A 21,168-nucleotide genomic window follows, 5' to 3' on the forward strand; every position below is an offset into this window, starting at 1 on the left:
GTGAAGCCAAACCATTTCCAGCACCCTAGAGAGGCATTTTAGCTTTGGCCACATCTCAAACTGGAAACTATTTGTTAAGGACCATAATAAAAGGGCTTCCCTTGTGGCTCAGCTGGTAAAGAATCCACCAGCAATGCGGGAGACCTGTTAGGAAGATCCCCTTGAGAAGGGAAAGGCTACCCACTCCAGTATTCTGGTCTGGAGAATTCTGTACAGTCCATGGGGCCTGAGTGGCTGAGTGACTTTCACTTTCACTTCCATAATAAAAGGAGGTGAGCCGATCATGCCTCCTCTACTTTTTGTGAAAGTGACAGCTTGCAGAACACTACTATAAAAAAAAAAAAAAAATCCAGGCCCACCCAGAGCATATGCTGCTGATAATAAAGAACTGCCTGGAAGGACTTTGATTTTACCAGAACATCAGAGGAACTGATGGAGATCTTATCTAAGTCCTTCAGTTCTCCACATGCATGGATGTTTCTTCTCTGCAAACCTGGAGAGAGAAAAATGAAATCTCATACCCTATTCTAACTAGTATCTATTTTTAAGAACTGCAAATACACCTGCATCTACATTATCAAATGTAGAATTTACCAATAGCTAATCTGTGTAAACACAAGCCAGGAGACAGCGGCATTTTTTTCAGTCAACATATTCACTCTATCTACTAACTAAGCCCAGGCATTAGGAGGAGCACAATGAAGAGAGGAGAGCTCTGAATGGTATGCTGAGGATGGGACGGCCCTGGTGGCTCAGTCGGTATAAAGAATCAGCCTGCAATGCAGAAGACCACCTGTAACACTCATCAGAAAGACAAACAACTTACTCCACGTGTTTGAAGTGATTTTCAACTAATTATTTTAAAAACATTTTTTTCCAAAGTCCCCTGAACACCCAGAGCAGCGTCTTCCTTAACATTCAAATGCAGACAATTCATATTCTAGCGGTTCTTTAATTTACTCATACACCTATTTCCCCCCCAAAATGGAGCATCCTTTTCAGATATCAGTACAAAATCCATTTCCTCTAGGAAGATTACCTTCTGCTTTTAAATGTCCTGGCATAACATAAAACCTGCAACTTGAAAAGAGCCTAGAAATAATTCAGCTCCAAGACTGCCACACTGGGGACTTCTCTTGTGGTCCAGTAGTTAGCATTACTTACTTCCACTGAAAGGGGCACAGATTTGATCTGGTGGGTTAAGTCCCACAAACCATGCAGCAGGGCCAAGGGGAAAGAAACCATCAAACTAGGGTACAAATGCTTACCCTGCAGGGAGCGCTCAAAGCCCCATGGAAAATAAGGTGCATCTTTTTGAGCACTTTTTGACTCCAGGAAGCAATTTAAAGTCTTTTTATACTAAAACAAATAAGATGAATTCTGCATTCTATTCTTCATCAAAGGAATAATGGAAGTAACACTGAAAATTCACTGGGAAGTGCTGGAAGCCTCAGGCTGAGCCCCTCAATTCCCCTTCCAGGGTTCCTTCAGCCCTGAGGGCTATGAGGGTAAGTTTCAGACTCTTTGGGACTCTATGGACTGTAGCCTGCCAAGCTCCTCTGGCCATGGGATTCTGCAGGCAAGAATACTGGATGAAGGTTGCCATTTCTTCTCAGGGGACCTTCCTGACCCAGACAGCGAACCCGTGTCTCCTCTGTCAGCAGTTAGATGCTCTAACACTGAGCCACCTGGCAAAGTCCGGCTTCAGAAGTATCAGTAGAATCCTTTTCCTATTGAGACCCAGAAGCCATAAGACATTCCCAAGGCTGTGAGTGGCTGCCTGAGAGGTCACTGCCCCTGTTAGTCTTCAAAGAGATTTACAGTGCTTCTCACCATCACCCAGGCGAGGCTGGGAGCAGTCCTTCCTAGAGCAGTGGACCAGAAGCCCAAACAGAGATTTTAAGAGCTCACCTTCCACCGTGTTTCACCCTCTTCTATTTCAGGTGCACTATTAACAAATACATAATTAAAAATGCTTCTCCATGAATAATGAAGCCACGCAGTCCTTCATAAAACACATGTCAAATCCTTTCTTTAACCAGCTGCACATCATTTGGTATTGTATGTAGTTCAGAGGCACCCAGATTGACACATATGTGATTACTTCTGTCTCTTCACTAAAACTTTGAACTTTTCAACAGAGCAGTGGCCTCCATTTGGACACACCTAATAAAAAGGCAAGTCAAACTAGGGAACATTTATTCAAATAGAAGGGAAAAGAGAGGGGGAGGAACCAGAAGACCCATTCAACAGTGTTTCTGTATACAACAGACACTCACCCAGGTTAAAAATCTAAGAACCCACAGGAGCCCTGGCGTTGGTGGAAATAGTCGTCCCCTAACATCTTAATCTCCTAAAAGGAGCACCCCTTTGTCCTCTCAAAGAAATCCAAATACATATCAAATAGAGGTGAATTAAATAGATCAGGGTTCACTGTCAAACCAAAGGTCATGTGATCATATATTTGAAGAGGCTGGCTGTTCTAACATTATCCTCAAGTTTACTAAACTGAAAGACAGGTGAAAGACTTGATTTAATATCAGCAACCCTCAGTAAGTTTAAATGAACTCTTCACCCTCCAATGCCTTTCCCACTGGAGCCCGACAGGAGAAAAGAAGTGCCTCTTTCAGAAAAGCAGCCACCTGCCTGCCTGCCTTTCTCAGCTGTTTTCTAGGCTATATGGTGTAACAGAATAATCAAGTCTAGGAAAACACCAACAGCTGCTGGGCAGAGAAAACCTAAGGTCAGCTCTCCACCTTGGGAACAGACAGTCATGAGGGAAACCCAGAGGGTTAATTCCAGCCTCATCGAACAATTACAGAGACCTACTATGTGCAAGGTCAGGGATAGGAGCTCAGAAGAAAGTCCACATCACATGGCAAACAGTAAAATGCTGCTAGTCTGGAAACAAAGTTTAGAAACTCCTCTCAGTGTGAGCAATGCTGTTTTATTTTCAAAGTCCTTTTACAAAATCTGATTCAACCCTCCCAATAAACCTATAAGAAGGAAAATAACTTCCATTATGTTTGCTATCTCATACCCATTAGGGCTCAAAAACAGTCTTAGCAAGTCACAAATCTAGTCATGTTGGAAGAAGACCTGAAAACCCTCCCAGGTCATTCAAACTTTTACAGACACTTTCATTCACAGCACTCTTTCATCTTTACAACAGTCCAGGGAAGTTTGTTTGTTCTGCAGGGGGTGGGGGGCTCACAATCCTGAAGAGGGGAGAGAGCCTGGTCAAAGAGGTTAAATAAGCACCCAAGGTCACATAGCCAGCAAAGAGAGGAGCTGTAATCTGAATCCAGGTTCCCCCCTTCAAGTCCTTCTCTAACACACCAGAGAGAAGGATTATGAGCAACACAGCTAGTGTGGAGACACCCTCCACGGAGAGCTGGGGGTGAGAAACCAAATCCCACAGGTCCCTGGGGCATTAAACAGGAAACGGTTGGTGCTGGGACCAAGCTGAAACCCAGCTCTGGTCTAACCTGCTGCCCATGGGCATGCACTTTCTACCCAGCTCAGCATCGTCCCCAAGCCTGGGTCAGTGTTCCAGGTGGCTCGGTGCACAACTGTCCGGGCACCTCTGTGATAAAGATGGGGCCAGAGATCGAAGGGCACACACACGTGATCTTTCCAAACCAAGAGGCAGGAGCCATCTGTCACTCCAGGTCCAACTCTGAACCTGCCAGCTGACCTGTCATCGTCCACCAGAGCTTGGGACACCCTCCCTGGTGCAGACAGCCCAGAGCCCCCACCGCTCAGTCTGGCACCCTCCTCTCTGCTTCTCTTGCAGTTGGGAACCGGAAAGGACACTGTTCCTAGCTTGTTTGCCTGGGGTGTGTATCTCCACCCTACCCCATAACCAAAAGATGCTCCACTGGAAAAGGTACCCATTCTGCCTACCCAACCGCAGACACTGACAACATTCACCCATTTGCTTGAAACAAAGTTCTAGTGAGGCATATGGGGGAAAAATATTTTTTAATCAGAGGCCTAGACATATTTAGAAAGGGCCCAAAGTGGACGGCCGATTTGAGTTTCTGAACAGGCACAGCGAAGGGGTCTAAAACACGTAGACTTAAAGGGTAGGGGGGACCCAAGGACAATCCGGGAAGCAGGGAAGCCGGCTTTAGATTTGTGTTTTCCTGAACACAACTTTACAAAAGAGGAAGCAATATATTTTATTAAGTTTCTTTTAACTGCAGGAGGCTGACCTTGGAGATTCGAAAAGAACTGAAAAACTCGGGTCCAAAAAGTGACAAAGTGAACTTGTTAACTCTCGGGATGGAAAAGAGGGGGCCTAAAAGTCATTTGCCCCGTGCCAAACACTCTCAGAAGATGGAGTTTACATTCGTTTGGCGGGTGAGTAGGAACGGGGTGCCGCTCGCGCTCCGGCCTGGCTCAGCTCGGGGCTCTTTGAAGGTCGCCTCATTGTCACTTCGAAGCGCCGGAGCCGAGAATCCAGGCCACGCGGCGTGACCGACACGATGCACTGTGGGCACCTTTCTGTGCCCCATGGCCCTCCCGCAGGTGCGGCCGATGCCGGAGGGGGCCGCCCCCGCAGGGTCCCGGCCTCTCGCCTTTATCACTGCATGCACCCACACTCCCGAAACATCTTCCCCTCCCAACCCCGAGGGCCCGATGCGCTGAAGTCACCGGTCAGCGGTCCCCGGGCTTACCCTCGAGAGGCGCACCGAGCGCGGCCCCGGAGCAGGCGCGATCCCGGGGGCCTCCGGCGCTGGGCTGCCCAAGCGATCGGCTCTCCTGGCCGCCTTCTCTTCGTTGTCCTCGGCCCAGTCCCTGCCGCCCGGCGGCTCCGGTTCCCTCCACAGCAGCCTGCCGGGAGGCACCGGGGCGCACGCGGCAGGCTCGGCTGGGGCGCCTCCTCCTCTTTCGGCTGCCCTCCCACCGGCTCGGCGCTCCCGGGCTCCGGGTCCGGGGTTCTGGGACGCGGGGTTCGTCGGGGCGCTCCGGCTCCCCCGCGCTCCCTCCTGCGCCGCCCTCCCGCGCGCGGCCCCTCTCCCGGGGCGCCTCACTCGTAGCGCGCGGCCGTCAGAGGCTCGGGGCACGCGGAGGCGGCGGCCTGGTGGGCCCCGGGGAGGCGGGCGGGGGCGCTGCTGTGGACCGGGGCACTGATGCGGGCGCCGCGGCGCGGCCTCTCGCCATGGCTCTCGGCGGGCGGGCGCTTCGCACCTCCCCTCCGCGCTGCCGTCACTGCCCGACGCGCGCCGAGCCCTCCCCTTCCCCCGCCCCGCCTGCAGGCCCGCGCCGCCACCTCCAGGACGCCCGCCGGGCGGAGCGCGCCGCTGCTGCCGGGTGCCGCGCCCCTCTAACCTCTCCGGCAGGTGGCCGGCTCCTGCGCCTATACCGGCGTCTGGCCTGGAGAAGTCCCGGCGAAAATACCTGGATCGGGAAAGGTATCCCACGCTCCTAGTACTACCGCCTTTGCCCCGAGCACTTCTAGCACTTCTCGATGTCAGTCCGGCCAGTCTATGGGGAGGATGAAACTCACCCTGACTGCCGTGAACGCAGGGGAAATCCAGGCGCTCGGTTCGTGCAGGCCAAGCCGTCCCCTAGGAAAGCAATCCTTAGGCTTAAATGGGGATGGGACAGAGCCAGGAGGTGGGGGAAATATGAATGAACAAAATGCCATCAAAGGGTAAGGGAGGGAGACAGGGGTGTGGAGGATCAGTAAACGATCCAGGAAGTAAGTGCACACAGGCTACTCTATTATGCAAATCACCAGTGGACAGTTTAACGGGGAACGACACGCATGACCTCATTTCTAGTTGAGGCTGCTGAGTCTACAGCAGCGGCCTCATCCCTGCCCAAAGGTCATGGAGGACACGGAGGACACGGAGAAGACTCGGACCAGATCCGAAGACCCAAGGAAACTAAACCAGAGAAAAACCTGGTTTCCATTACTGGAAGGGGACTTGAAGAGATGGTGTATAGTAGATTGGTTCAAGCAGGAATCATCCATGGATGCTGGCTCTAGGGGGTTGTGGTTTATTGTGGGGCAGATATTTACCTGGGTTAGTGTGTCTCCCCCATAGGTGGTTTAGGCTTATTAGTAGCAAGAGAAAAGTATTCAGTGTACAAAGGGGCAGGGAGACAGCACCTTTACCAGGATCAAAACTGACATCACCAATGAAAGCAGACGGATAACATTTCTTCAGAACACATCCCCTAGACAGTATTTCCAGAGAGAATGCAGAACCTGAATCTAATGATAATGAAACCCCAGACAAACCAAAATGAGGAATATCTATTTTAAAAGGAGGCAGGGACTGTATTCTTCAAACGTGTCAATGTCGCAAAAGAAAGCTTGGGAAATGTTCTAGATTAAAGAGTGCTAAAAAGTCTTGACAACTAAATGTGATACCTGGTCCTAGACTGGATGTTTGGGGGAGGGGAGATGCTATAAAGAACATTCCAATGGACAAAATTGGAATCCTGATAGTAAAGTAGTGACTCAATGTTAAATGTGCTGCTGTTGATACTGTATTATGGTCGTGTACAAGGATATCCCTCTTCTTAGAAATACACTCTGAAGTATTGCGTAGGGGTAAAGACGCACTCTGTATGAAATTTATCTTCAAATGATTCACACAAAAAAAACTGTTGATAGAAAAAAATGCTAAAGTAAATGGGCAAAAATTTAACCATCAGTGAATCTGGGTTCAGGGTGTACTCGAACGTTTCTGTAAGTTTGAAATTATTTTCAAATAAAAAGATTTTGAAAAGCCATCACGTGGGGGATGAGGTGAGATGGGAAGAAGGCAAGAAGTGGACATAAAAAGACAACCCAAGGGATCCTGGTGGTTTTAGGACTTGTGGCTTTAGAATAGGTGATAAAATTTATGTAGAACTCACACACACATACATAAGTACAAGTAAAACTAGGGAAACTGAGGAAGACAGGTGGACTGTATGAATGTCAATATCATAGTTGTGATACCATATTAAAGTTTTCCAAATGTTATCATTGGGGAAATTAGGCAAAGGGTACTATTTCTTATGACTGAACGTGAATCTACAATTATCTCATTAAAAATTTCAATTACAAGGAGTTCCCTGTTGGCCTCATGGTTAGGATTGTGGGCTTTCATTGCCATGGCCTGGGTTCAGTCACTGGTTGGGGAACTGAGATCCCCACAAGCCACTCAGCACAGTCGAAAAAAGAATTTTTTTCAGTTACCCCCCCAAAAAAAAAGATCATGTATGTGCCAGGTTATGGCTGCCTGGGAGTTCAAAGAGCAAATGTGCGGAGCTCCTAGTGGGTTTAGAGCCGACATGGAGCTGTTACCAATAGCGAGGTTTTTTTTTTAAGGACAAAAAGACTATGTGAAGTATAACTGACAGATCAGGTTCCTTCCAGTTCTGCAATTTAAGAATCCAAGAGCTGGGGGATCTTTGAGATCATCTAGTCCAACCTTCTCATTTTCAGGAAACTGTGGGCAAAAACGTGGTACAAGAGCAGAGGAGCATGAAATTAGTGGTAGACCCGTAACTACAACTCTTGTCTGCTGAAATATGTCCAGTGCTCTTTGCACCTTTACCAGCTGCCTGTCACTCTCTATATCCATAAGAGAGAGACAAGGTTGGTACAGAATTTTGAAGTCATTCATTCAGCCATTTTGAGCCCTTGCCTGTGGCCTTGTGGGAGCAGGGTCCTGACGGTTGGTTCCCAGCACCAGATGACAGACGTGTGGATTCCGCTCCTGAGGAGGAGGGGCCAGTCTCCCTCTTACACTCACAGCTTGGAGGAAGCAGGTGGCAGATGGAACCCCTGGAGAGAGTCAGCCCCCCACCCCCACTGTCCCCAGCTAAGGGCCCTAGCTACTTGAAGTTGCTGGTAGCCTGCTGCTGCTACAAGTCAAGAGTGCAGGGCCCTGGGAAGGAGGCAGGATGGATACATGGAAGAGAAAATAGTCATTGCCCTGGCAGGTCCCAGCCTCAATATCAGGCAGAGGTGTCTGCACCAGAAGTGACTCTGGCCTCCCTTGGGTCATGGAAAGTCACTATTCTTTCCTTTTGTCAAATCGAATCAAAAGCAAAATCAAAACATGTTTATAGATATTTGTCAGGCTCTGAATTAGTTACTGTGGGAAAAGGCATACAAACAAACAAACAAACAAAAAATATCTGATCCTAGGCCTTTAGGAACCCAAAATATAACAAGGGACCCAGGATGGAAATATAGGAAATGACCTGACCAAAGAATTAAGATACTAGCTTTGTTGGGTCAGGTTCTCCTCAAAAGCAGTGTTAGAGAAGGGCTTGAGGGGAGTGATCCCATGGAATAGAGGTGGGAAAAGGAATCAGGACCACACAGAAGAGGGAAGGAGAGAAAGCCCATCCAAGAATGCTTGGTCTAACTGGTAACCACTATGATCAACTGAGCTCAGTCCCACTGTAGTGGCCCTCGGAGGAACTGCAAAGAATGCAAGACAAAAGGAGGGCGCATCTATCCACCAGTTCCTGCCTCCCATTGGTCAAGTGGATGCTGAGCAAAAAAGTAAACCAAGCACGTATGACCCAGGACATACATATGTAAAATGATGCCTGACATACCAGCAAAAAAGCAGCCTGAGGGCAGGGATTTTTGTCTGCTTTTATCACAGTGTTGCTTTCCCAGCACTCAAACCAGTGGCTAATTCATAATAGATGTCTAATCAATAGATACAGAATGGATGAAATACTAGCTTAGGTTGAGGATAGAATAAATTATAGAAAATAGATGCATAAGTCATTTTTCAACAATTTGTATATGTATCTGCCTATTTGTGCCAGGTATTGGATGGATAGTCCAGGTATTGGATATGGTGACAGTATAGTGAATAAATCAGGTATCAGTTCAGTTCAGTTCAGTCGCTCAGTCATGTCCGACTCTTTGCGACCCCATGAACTGCAGCATGCCAGGCCTCCCTGTCCATCACCAACTCCCGGAGTTCACTCAAACTCATTGAGTCAGTGATGCCATCCAGCCATCTCATCCTCTGTGTCCCCTTCTCCTCCTGCCCCCAGTCCCTCCCAGCATCAGGGTCTTTTCCAATGAGTCAACTCTTCGCATGAGGTGGCCAAAGTACTGGCATTTCAGCTTCAGCATCAGTCCTCCCAATGATCCCGGCCTTATTGGACATTGCAGTCTAGGAGATGAATCAGGCAATATGATTCATGAACACATATTCAATTAGCTTGTGACAAATGCTTTGAAGAGAAGGATGCAGGCACTAGAAGTAGGTAATATGCATATTTATGATAGTTGGTCTGGGAGGACCTGTCTAAGGAGGTGACCCTTAAGGTGAGATCCAGAGGAAGAATAGGAGCCAACCAAGCGAAGGGGAAGAGGACAGCATGAGATAAACAGAGGCAACAAAGACCCTCTATGGCTGGAGTCGCAGGGAAGAGCCAGACCATGGGTTTGTGATGGTTTTGGTAAGAAGAAAAGAATTTTAGGTAAGCGAGTGATGTCATCAAGTGTAGATTTTTAAAAATTTCCTCCCCCCAGCTGCTGTATGGAAGAGGGACTCAAGTGGACAACCATGAAGGTCTCTTGGCTTTGGAAGGTATAAAGAGGACCAGACCACTTCAGGGCCAGCCAGGGAGGCATGGCTTCCACGGCATCTGTCTCCATCACCTCTGCTGCCCGCCAGTCACACTTCAGTGATGTGCCGACACCCCACTGTAACATACGTAGGCCCCCCCCAAAACTGAACTAGTAGAGGGTAGGTTTGCATAACTGAAGGTTCATTAAAATCAGTATGTCTCAGACAATCTTACAGTTACTATTTTTTTTAAAAAAAAGGAAAAAATGTTTTCTATTCATTTCATAGATATATAGGAAATAGGTCAATTATTACAAATAAAGCTTAAACTGACATGGAGCACCCTAAATGATTGTGGGGGTACTCATCTATAACCACCTCCCACACATACATCTTCCAAGAAAAGAACTTGAACCTGCTACCATTCTAGACCAAGAGCAAAAGTCCAACTACATTATACCCACTCTCACGTTATCACTGAATGTCTTATCCTAGGGTTTTAATCTAACATTTATTGAGCACATATATGTGCCAAGCACAGTACTAAGTGCTTTAATTATAACAGCTCAGTGAATCCTCCCAGCAACTCTGTGGGATAGCTATTAATATCTAAAGTTTATAGATAAGAAAACTGAGCATCAGATAAGTTAATTAACTTACCCAAAGTCACATACTATGGACAAGGTCAGAATCCAATCCAGGCTTCTGGCCTCATATGACTAATTAAGTACATTGCTTTGGTTCTCCTGCAAATAAAGTAGAATCACTCAGTCTTGGAAGATGGGAAGGATAGAGAGGTGAGGATTGGGGTGGGAAAGTAATCTTATAATTAAGACATGTAGCCTTTATGTTTATAATGCTGACCCATTGCTCACAGATTCCTCAGAAGGGAAAAAACATGGATTAATACCAAAAATCTCTTTATTGCATCTGATATTAATCTTGAGATTTTAAACACCATCTTTGCATGGATAACTTCCAAATTGATACTTTTGGCCTTGACTTTCCCTCCTGAACTCCAGACTCATCAACAAACTTCCTACTTGACACTGCCATTTGGATGTCTAATAGACATTTCAACCTTCTATGTCCTAACCTGAACTGCTGGTATTTCCCCAGTTTCTACTCTTCCAGGCACCCAGATTTCAGAGGCTCAGGCCAAAAACTTTGTAATTGTTTTTATCTTTTCTCTATTTTTTTGCAATGATGATCTTTATATTTTTAATTAATTTTTATCAGAGTACACTTGCTTTGTAGTGTTGTGTTAGTTTCTACCACACAGCAAAGTGAATCAGCTGTATGTATACATATATCCCCTCATTTGGGGATTTCCTTCCCATTTAGGCTACCACAGAGCACTGAGAACAGTCTCTTGTGCTATACAGTAGGCTGTAGTTATCTATTTTATACATAGTATCAAGAATGTACATAGCCAATCCCAATCTCCCAATTCAGCAGCCCTCCCCTATCCCCCTTGGTGTCCACATGTTTGCTCTCTTTGTCTGTGTCTCTATTTCTGTTTTGCAAATAACATCATCTATACCACTTTTCTAAATGCCACATATGCACATTGATATATGACATTTATTTTTCTCTTTCTGATTTACTTCACTCTGCATGAAAATCTCTAGGTCCATCCATGCTTCTATAAATGTCCCAATTCATTCCTTTTTATGACTGAGTAATATTCTATTGTGGGCTTCCCTGGTAGTTCAGTGGTATGGTAAAGAATCTGCCTGCCAGTGCAGGAGACTCGGGTTCAGTCCCTGGGTGGGAAAATTCCCTGGAGAAGGAAATGGCAACTGACTCCAATATTCTTGTCTGTGAAATCCCATGGAAAGAGGAGCCTGGTGGGCTACAGTCCATGGGATTTCAAAAGAGTTAGACACGACTTAGAGACTAAATAACAACAACATTCCATTATATATATGCACCTTATTTATTCCTTCTTCTGTTGGTGGACATTTAGGTGCTTTCATGTCTTGGCTATTGTAAGTAGTGCTGCAGTGAACATCGGGTTGCATGTGTCTTTCTGAATTATGGTTTTCTCTGGGTATATGCCCAAGAGTGGGATTTTTCTCAACCCCACATCCAATCTGTCAGCAAGTCTGCTGCTTCTACTTTCAGAATATAAGCCGGAATCTACTTACCACTGTCACTATCTACAACTTCCTCCAAACCACCATCATTTCTTCCAGATTCCTATGAGAACCTCCTAATTTTCTGATTGTTCCCCTGGCCCCCATCTCCCCTATAGTCCATTGTCAACACAGGAGCCAATGTGCTGGAAAATGGGAGGCATATCATGGCCTTCTTCTCTTAAAGCTGTCTAATGTCTCCCCAGTTCTCCAGAATATAAGCAAAAGTCTTCCCAGTGGCCCATTAGACTTACACTATCTGCCCCCGACCTTCTTGTCCTCTTTTCGCCAACTCACTCACTCACCACACAGGCACGACGGTCTCCTTGCTGTTCCTAGAACATGCCAGGGGCACTCTTGCCTCAGCACGCTTGCTCTGTTCCCTTTGCCTGGAATGCCCTTCCCCTCACCTTCTCAGTGAGGCCTCCTTGAACCATCTCATTTAATAATGCCACTTCCTTCCCCCTGGTGTCCCAGTCTCCTTGCCTGCTCTATTTTTTCCTTATATAGCACATTTTATAATATTACAAAATGTATTTATTACTGTTGATTTTCATTTCCTCTTTCTGGACTCATGAGAGAGACATGCCCAGATTTATGTTCAGCACAATGTCTAGAACTAATAATTGCTCAATAAATATTTGTTGAATGATCAAGCCTTCAGAATCTAACCAAAGATCAACATTTTATTGTTTAGGGTCTAAAAAAGGTAGTAATTATTGTTTTTTTACAGCAAAGTTAAAAGATCTTGAGAATATGACCTAAACATTCTAATCTGCCTTTTCACAACCCATTGTGAACTGAACATCTATCAAAAACCTGCTAGATCCTGTTCGTTTTCACAATCTACCTTATTATCCTTGGGGTAATGAGCATTCCATATTACTTTCTGATTATGGTATAAAAAGACTTCTTATCTCCAAGTTCTAGACTTGGATGACTCTAAAGTGGACTCCAGCTAAACCTCAGGCATGGACTTTGAGCTCATCTAATCTTCTTTCTCAGAGAAGGCAATGGCACCTCACTCCAGTACTCTTGCCTGGAAAATCCCATGGATGGAGGAGCCTGGTGGACCGCAGTCCATGGGGTCGCTAAGAGTCAGACACGACTGAGCGACTTCACTTTCACTTTTCATTTTCTTGCACAGGAGAAGCAAATGGCAACCCATTCCAGTGTTCTTGCCTGGAGAATCCCAGGGACGGGGGAGCCTGGTGGGCTGCCGTCTATGGGGTCGCACAGAGTCGGACACGACTGAAGCGGTTAGCTGCAGCAGCAGCAGCAATCCTCTTTCTAATCTAAAGATTCCTTATCGCAGTTTAACCTGATAGAGAACTACCTCTGCTATTTTAATTCTCTAGTTGCTCCTGTCTAAATCTTTTCAAATTTATATGCCTTTCTGAGTTTCTGGTGCATATTTAAAGTGTGGCACTGCAGATGGTGACTGCAGCCATGAAATTAAGAGATGCTTACTCTTTGGAAGAAAAGTGATGACCAACCTAGATAGTCCGTCTAGTCAAGGCTGTGGTTTTTCCTGTGGTCATGTATGGATGTGAGAGTTGGACTGTGAAGAAGGCTGAGCACCAAAGAATTGATGCGTTTGAACTGTGGTGTTGGAGAAGACTCTTGAGAGTCCCTTGGACTGCAAGGAGATCCAACCAATCCATTCTAAAGGAGATCAACTCTGGGATTTCTTTGGAAGGAATGATGCTAAAGCTGAAGCTCCAGTACTTTGGACACCTCATGCAAAGAGTTAACTCATTGGAAAAGACTCTGATGCTGGGAGAGATTGGGGGCAGGAGGAGAAAGGGATGACCCAGGATAAGATGGCTGGATGGCATCACGGACTCGATGGACGTGAGTCTGAGTGAACTCTGGGAGATGGTGATGGACAGGGAGGCCTGGCGTGCTGCCATTCATGGGGTCAAAAAGAGTCGGACACGACTGAGCGACTGAAATGGACTGAACTGAACTGAACTGATATATTATCCTGGGCTTCCCTCGTGGCTCAGATGTTAAAGTGTCTGCCTGCAATGCGGGAGACCCGGGTTTGAACCCTGGGTCAGGAAGATCCACTGGAGAAGGAAATGGCAACTCACTCCAGTATTCTTGCCTGGAGAATCCCATGGAGGGAGGAGCCTAGTGGGCTGCAGTCCATGGGTGGCAAGAGTCGGACACGACTGAGTGACTGTCCCAATATTATCCTGGAGAAGAAAATGTCAACCTACTCCAGTACTCTTGCCTGGGAAATCCCATGGACAGAGGAGCCTGGAGGGCTACAGTCCCTGGGTGGCAAGAGTCGGACACGACTGAGTGACTGTAACAATATTGTCCTAGCTGCCTGTTTCCTGGTATTGTCTGTATATGGTTTTTTTTTTTTTCCTTTCCCCTGAGCAAGGGATTCTTCGTCCAGGGTCCATGGGAGTCCCAGGATAGGTGTTGGGGTTTATTAATAAGAGTGGACTAAAGGGATGTAAGGGCTTCCCTGGTGGCTCACGTGGTAATACAGGAGACCTGAGTTCAGTCCCTGGGTCAGAAAGATCCCCTGGAGGAGGAAATGGAAATCCCACTCCAGTATTCTTGCCTGGAGAATCCCTTGGACAGAGGAGCGTGGCGGGCTACAGTCCACGAGGTCGCAAGAGTTGGACACAACTTAATGACTAAACCACCACCAACAAAGTGATGTAATCAGCAACTCTAAGATATAATGGCTGAATACAATGGCTTATTGTTTGCTGAAGTAACAGCCTAGAGTAATTCCAAATTGTTTCACCCACTTACAAAAGAACTTGGGCTGATTTTGACTCTGCCATCTTGGGTCACCCTGGGCCTGGCCATCTCAATTAGGGGCTGCGGTAAACAGCACGGAGGAGGTTTTATGAATCAGGCCTGGTGGGGACACACATATCACTTCCACTCAAATTCTACTGACCAGAGGTCCTAGTGATATGGCCACACTTAACTGCAAGGGAGGCTGGGAAATATAGGCTAGCTGGACAACCAAGAATGGGAAAACAGATTTTTGTGCTCAGCTAGCATTTTCTGCCTAAAGGGGTCTGGGAAACAGACACATACAGACTATATTATTTTGCTCCATTTATTTTGTGTTATTTTGAAAATTATCAAGAAAATGTGCTTTATCAGTAAAAACTATAAGCTTACGGCTTTACTATATTTTATTATTCGCCAGCATGTATGACGTTACATGATTGGCTCAGTTGGGTCACATGACTGTAAGGACTTAGGGTTACAGTCTGTTACTAATGAGAGATACCAGTACATATGGTCTGGTAAGGTGCAAGGCATTGTCATGCCATCATACCAGGTTCTGACATGTGTTAATAAGCGTTGAGCAAAACCTATTGTGAGGGCTACTCCATCCACATCTCCTATGGCCCTGTAGTTGAATGCAGCCCGTGCCAGCTGCCAGCCCTGCATCTCTCTCACTGACAGCCTCTCCTGGTCACTGAAGCCTGCTCTGCTTAGTGCAGCAGCCTTAAATTTCTGGGGAATCGATGACTTTGTACCAGAAGTTCCTCTGTCCCTTAGGGCAATGTATGTTTTATGCTGGCTGCCAGACTCCCTTCATGTGACTGTGAAAGTGAAAGTTGTTCAGTTGTGTCCAGCTCTTTGCGACTCCATGGATTATACAGTCCATGGAATTCTCTAGGCCAGAGTACTAGAATGGGTAGCCTTTCCCTTCTCCAGGGTATTTTCCCAACCCAGGGATCAAACCCAGGTCTCCTGCATTGCAGGCAGATTCTTTACCAGCTGAGCCACAAGGGAAGAACTTGTGATTAAGTTCCAGTTATTTTTGCTTGATTAAACATTTGTCACTGGCCATCTTCCTTCCTGTCTCACCGCTCTCCTGCCTGTGTTTCCTTGTTGGTGTTTAGTCACTAAGTCGTGTCCATCTCTTTGTGACCCCATGGAGTATAGCCTGCCAAGCTCCTCTGTCCATAGGATTTTCCCAGGTAAGAATACCAGAGTGGGTTGCCATTTCCCACTCCAGGGGATCTTCCTGCTCAGGGATCGAACCCGAGTCTTCTGCACTGCAGGTGGATTTTTTACCGCTGAGTCACTGGGGAAGCCCTCTGTCTCCTGGGATCACCAAATAAATTGCTTGCATAGTTATGGTCTTCTTTTGGAGGAATCCAAACGAAAACACCTATCCTACCATGAGTATTACACATATTAGTCAGTGTTTATGCTCAGTACAGACTCTACTGGAAGCCATCAAGGCAAAGAGCCTCAGAGAAAATTCTCTAGACATGCTGTGATTATGTCACAATAGGAGAGCGGTAAGGAGAGATAGGGTCAGCTGTTTCTGAACTACAAGGACTCTGAGAACAAAAGTAACTATCTGGCCCTGCTCAGCTCTATCAAGTAGAACATTCTTCTCCTGGTGTTACTAAATTTATCGCCTTTAGCAGAATAAAGCAGTTGATCAGTATGAATAGATTCCTGTTTCTTTGACTGGACCCCAGGGATAAAAAAAAAAAAAAACCAATAAGAAACAAACTCCATATAGGGTATAATAACTTGGCAAACACGAAGCTGTTTTAGCTGACGGAATAAAGTGAGGAGACACAGCATACTTTATTCCTCCCAAGCCCACCCCACGTGAACCAATTAAATGGAGGATGCACCAGCGGCCTCTTAAAGGAAGATGCAAGCCTATCTGTTAGCTGAGTAGACAAAGAAGGACTTTCAGGAATGGGAACAAAGTGCTCATTCCTTTCATTTTACTTAAATCACCCCATGGGACAGGACACAAAAGCCACCTCATCCCACGTGAGATGACCTTATTGCCAACAAAATCACAAAGCACAGGGCAAAGTGCCAGAGCACCTATGTCTGACCATCTTGGGCATTCTGAAAAAAGGGTGGATCTTCTTCCTGAAAAGAATTCCAATGTGAGTCAGCTGCCACTCAGAAGCCTTATTGGAAACAGCCTTCAAGGTCATACATTCCAGTGCCAAGCAGGAAAAAAAAAGGACACACACTAGAAGAAATGTAAGTCATTGGCTTCCTTTTCCCCTCCATTTCAAAAGTTTGTTGGGCAGAACACATCTTATCAATTCTTTTCCTCCCCATCTCAATTAATTTGAAAGATTGGCACACTGTTTCTGTTTCTTTAATATTTACCCTTAAATTTTTAACAAATTTCTATTTCTTTAAGAAAAAGACATTGATCTTACTTGAGGATGTACTCTAGGAAAACAAGAATAAACTCAAATGAAGAACCTAATCCTTCACATGCAAAACATAATGATAAAATACAATACATGCCTGGAGCATCTGGGAGTAGGAGGCAGTAAGAAGTGCTCAAAACACAAAAGCAAACCCAACCCCAAATGATGGGTTATGTCATAGGGCACGGGAAAGAGTTTCTGACTGCCAAAGCTGAGAGAGCTTCCAATGGCCAAAGAGGTTCCAATGATCAAAGCTCAAATAATTTGAACAACAAAATAAAGCAGTACTGGATTTTAACGCCAAATACAAAATAAATAGCCATGAATCCACACTGACATAAATAACTGATTGAATGAATAAATACATGGCGGACTTCCCTGACGGTCCAGTGGCTAAGACTCCACTCTCTCAATACAGGGGCCCTGGGTTCAATCTCTGGTCAGGGAACTAGATCCCAAATGCCACAAGTATAAGATCATGCAAGCAGCAACTAAGACCCAGTACAGCCAAAGAGATAAATAAAATATGGACTTCCTTGGTGGTTCAGTGGCTAGGAATCCACCTGCCAATGCAGGGGACATGGTTCGATCCCTGTTTGGGGAAGATTCCACATGCCACAGAGCATCTAAGCCCAGGCACTGCAGCTACTGAAGTCCACACGCCTAGAGCTCATGCTCTGCAAAAAGAGAAGACACTGCAGTGAGAAGCCCGCACACCGCAACTTAGAGCCTGCTTCCCGCAACCAGAGAAAGCCCGCGCAGAGCAAGGAAGACCCGGTGCTGTCAAAAGTAAATAAAGAAATATAAAAAAGTCACAATTTAAATAAATGAATACATGGGGAAGGATAGCAGTTTGCCACTGTGGGCAACCTCTCCCAAACCCACAACCCCAGTCTCATCATGAGAAATATATCAGGAAAATCTCAGTTGAGGGACATTCTAAAAATATCTGACCGGTATCTTCAAAACTATCACGTTCCTCAAAAACAAGGAAAATCTGAGAAACTATTAAAACCAAGAAGAGCCTTAAGGAGACACACTTAGTGTCATGTGGTATTCTAGATGAGATTCTGGAACGAAAAAAGAGCATTCAGAAACTTAGGATATCTGAATGAAATATGGACTTTAGTTAATAAGGTATCAATATTTTTTCATCATCAATATTTGCAACAAATGTACCACATTAATGTAAGATATTAATAATAGAGGAAATTGAGCATTGGGCATATGGGAACTCTTCTACTATGTTTGCAATTTCTCAATAAATCTAAAACTATTCTGAAAAAGTTTATTTCAAAAATAGTGGTGAACATTGAAATTGGTATAATTTAAGGTCTAAATAACTTTCAATAATATGATAAGAATGTTTAATGCATTGGTTATTAAAGAAAGTGAAAGTGTTAGTCAAGCTCCTCTGTCCATGAAATTCTCCAGGCAAGAATACTGGGGTGGGTTGCCATTCCCTTCCCCAAGGGATCTTCCCAACTGAGGGATTGAACCCAGGTCTCCTGCACTTCAGGTAGCTTCTTTACTGTCTGAGCCACCAGGAAAGCTCTACTAAAGTAAAGTATTATTTAAATGTTAACAAAATGAATGACTTGAAATTAAAATATAATTTCTACTCAATCTGGAGTGTTAAGGGAGAGGGAAGAAGATGGAGAAGGGAGATCAGTCTAATGGCTTCATCCTGTGTAGTGTATGATGTTGATGAAGAAATAATTTTTTTTTTTAGATATTAGGGGTTATTGCTAGAGAAACTGAATAAGCTGTTGAACATCCAAATCAATGAAGGGGAACATTGATAAAGTATAATAAAGTCAAAACAATATATGGTAAGAATAAGGGTCAGAGGAAACACTGAGAGGTAAATTTTCCTTTAGAAAGAAAAGACTCTCAGGGTAAAAAAACGAAGTCTAGCTTTCTGGTGTTTGCAAAAGACAATGATTTCTTTTTAAAAGTTGGAAGTAATGGGAAGGGCAAGAATACAACAAAACAAAGCACAATAAGATAAAAGAAAAAGTAAAAAGAAGGCATAATAAGGCAGCAGTGTCCTCAACTTCTGTACACCTGCCTTTCCTCAGTGAGCTCACATACAGCCTGAGTCCATAACACGCAGAACTACAGGGAGTTCTGACCTTTTCCCCAGTAAACCTGAGGATCCTAAGAAATATTTACGTTACAAAAATTCCTCCTATTATTCTTGTCACTTCTTGTGCTCGCCTGCAAATGACTGTTGCAGACCCCTCACCTCTGCAGAGCTCATCAGCCAATACCACTCAAAGGTCCTCCAGCTGTCCGCCTGAGCACAGCTAAGATAAGGCTGTCATGTTTAATTAGATATGACTAAAACCTATGGATAGTAATTACACGTTAGCCCAGTTAATCAGATGGAAAGACTCGATGTTGTGATATGTCATTTATCCCCAAATGAATCAGTGAATTTTATGTAATTCCAATCAAATACCAAAGACATATATATGACAATATATCCTAAAGTTCACATGGGAGAAAAATACATAAGAAAATATAAGACAATTAAAAAAACAACCAAGCGGTATTAATTTTGACCACAAAGCGACATATAACATAAAGTGACAGTAATTAAGGGGTTATTTCTGTCATAGGAATTGCACAGAACTGAGAGTTGAAAAGCAGAATTATGTATCTGTGAGATTTTAATTTCATGGCTGCTGCTGCTGCTGCTCCTAAGTCGCTTCAGTCATGTCCGACTCTGTGCAACCCCATAGACAGCAGCCCACCAGGCTCCCCCATTCCTGGGATTCTCCAGGCAAGAACACTGGAGTGGGTTGCCATTTCCTTCACCAATGCATGAGAGTGAAAAGTCAGTGAAGTCGCTCAGTCGTGTCCCACTCTTTGCGACCCCATGGACTGCAGCCTACCAGGCTCCTCCATCCATGGGATTTTCCAGGAAAGAATACTGGAGTGGGGTGCCATCGCCTTCTCCAAATTTCATGGCTAACAACACACTATTTTCCTCTTGTTATAATAATCTAGATTCTTCCCTTGGCCTTCCCTTGTGGCTCAGCTGGTAAAGAATCCGCCTGCAATGCAGGAGACCTAGGTTCGATCTCTGGGTTGGGAAGATTCCCCTGGAGTAGGGAAAGGCTACCCACTCCATTCTGGCCTGGAGAATTCCACGGACTATAGAGTCAATGTGGATGCAAAGAGTTGGACACGACTGAGCGACTTTCACGTTTCAGATTCTTTGTTGTTCAGTCACTAAGCCATGTCTGACTCTGGAACCCCGTGGACTGCAGCACGTCAGGCTTCCTCGTCCTTCTCTGTCTCCTGCAGTTTGCTCAAACTCATGTCCATTGATTCAGTGATGCCATCCAACCATCTCATCTTCTCTTGGCCCCTTCTCTTCCTGCCCTCAATCTTTCCCAGTATCAGGGTCCTTTTCGGCTCTTATCATGTGGACAAAGTATTGGATCTTCAGCTTCAGCATCAGTCTTTCCAATGAATATTCAGGGTTGATTTCCTTTGGGATTGACTGGTTTGATCTCCTTGCTGTCCAAAAGACTCAAGAGTCTTCTCCAGCACCACAGTTCGAAAGCTTCAGTTCTTCAGCACTCTGCCTTCTTTATGGTCCATCTCTCACATATGGGTATGATTACTGAAAAAACCATAGGTTGACTACTGGAAAAACCATAGGTTTGACTATACAGACCTTTGTTAGTAAAGTGATGTCTCTGCTTTTAAATACAGTGTCTAGGTTTGTCATAGCTTTCCTTCCAAAGAGCAAGTGTCTTTTAATTTCATGGCTGAAGTCACCATCTGTAGTGATTTTGGAGCCCAAGAAAATAAAATCTGCCACTGTTTCCACTTTTTCCTAATCTATTTGCCATGAAGTGATGGGACCAGATGCCATGATCTTAGTTTTTGAATGTTGAGTTTTAAGCCAGCTTTTCACTCTTCTCTTTTCATCCTGGATAATCAGATAGAAATTGGGTTAGTGGAAGAAAACTGTAATAAGTTTTATTAACTCTATGTTGTCCATTGTGACATGGGTTTTAGGCAAAATCCTGGGACAAATCAGAGAAAGCGCTTTTCAAAAAATCACTTTTCTCTAAGTGTTCCAGTCACTCTTCTCTAATTTCTTTTTAGTTCTTCTCCATTTTAAAAGAGATGGTCCTGATAATATATCCTTATGGGCCTTCCCTCATCCTTAGAAATTTCGAAATTAACAGCTACCACCAAAACATTCAGCAGTTTTTTTTTAAGTTATGAAAAATTTAAAATGTAAAAACAGAATTGTATAAT

General features: G+C 45.0%; 1 protein-coding gene and 1 long non-coding RNA gene across 2 annotated transcripts in view; one reads left to right on the top strand and one right to left on the bottom strand.

Moving 5' to 3' along the window:
• The window catches only part of TRAK1 (trafficking kinesin protein 1), a 156,300-nt gene extending 151,203 nt beyond the window's left edge, over positions 1-5,097 (bottom strand). The window contains exon 1 of the mRNA XM_040246060.1: positions 4,683-5,097. The gene's annotated coding sequence lies outside the window, so the exon portion shown is untranslated. The remainder of the gene's footprint in view (positions 1-4,682) is intronic.
• On the top strand, positions 3,067-9,901 carry LOC120867777. Its single transcript, XR_005722001.1, has 3 exons — positions 3,067-3,839; positions 4,209-4,365; positions 9,518-9,901. It is a non-coding gene; the product is annotated as an uncharacterized LOC120867777 (long non-coding RNA).
• Positions 9,902-21,168: the final 11,267 nt, after the last annotated feature.

Source organism: Oryx dammah, unplaced genomic scaffold, assembly GCF_014754425.2.
Source record: "Oryx dammah isolate SB20612 unplaced genomic scaffold, SCBI_Odam_1.1 HiC_scaffold_9, whole genome shotgun sequence".
Classification (NCBI taxonomy): domain Eukaryota; kingdom Metazoa; phylum Chordata; class Mammalia; order Artiodactyla; family Bovidae; genus Oryx; species Oryx dammah.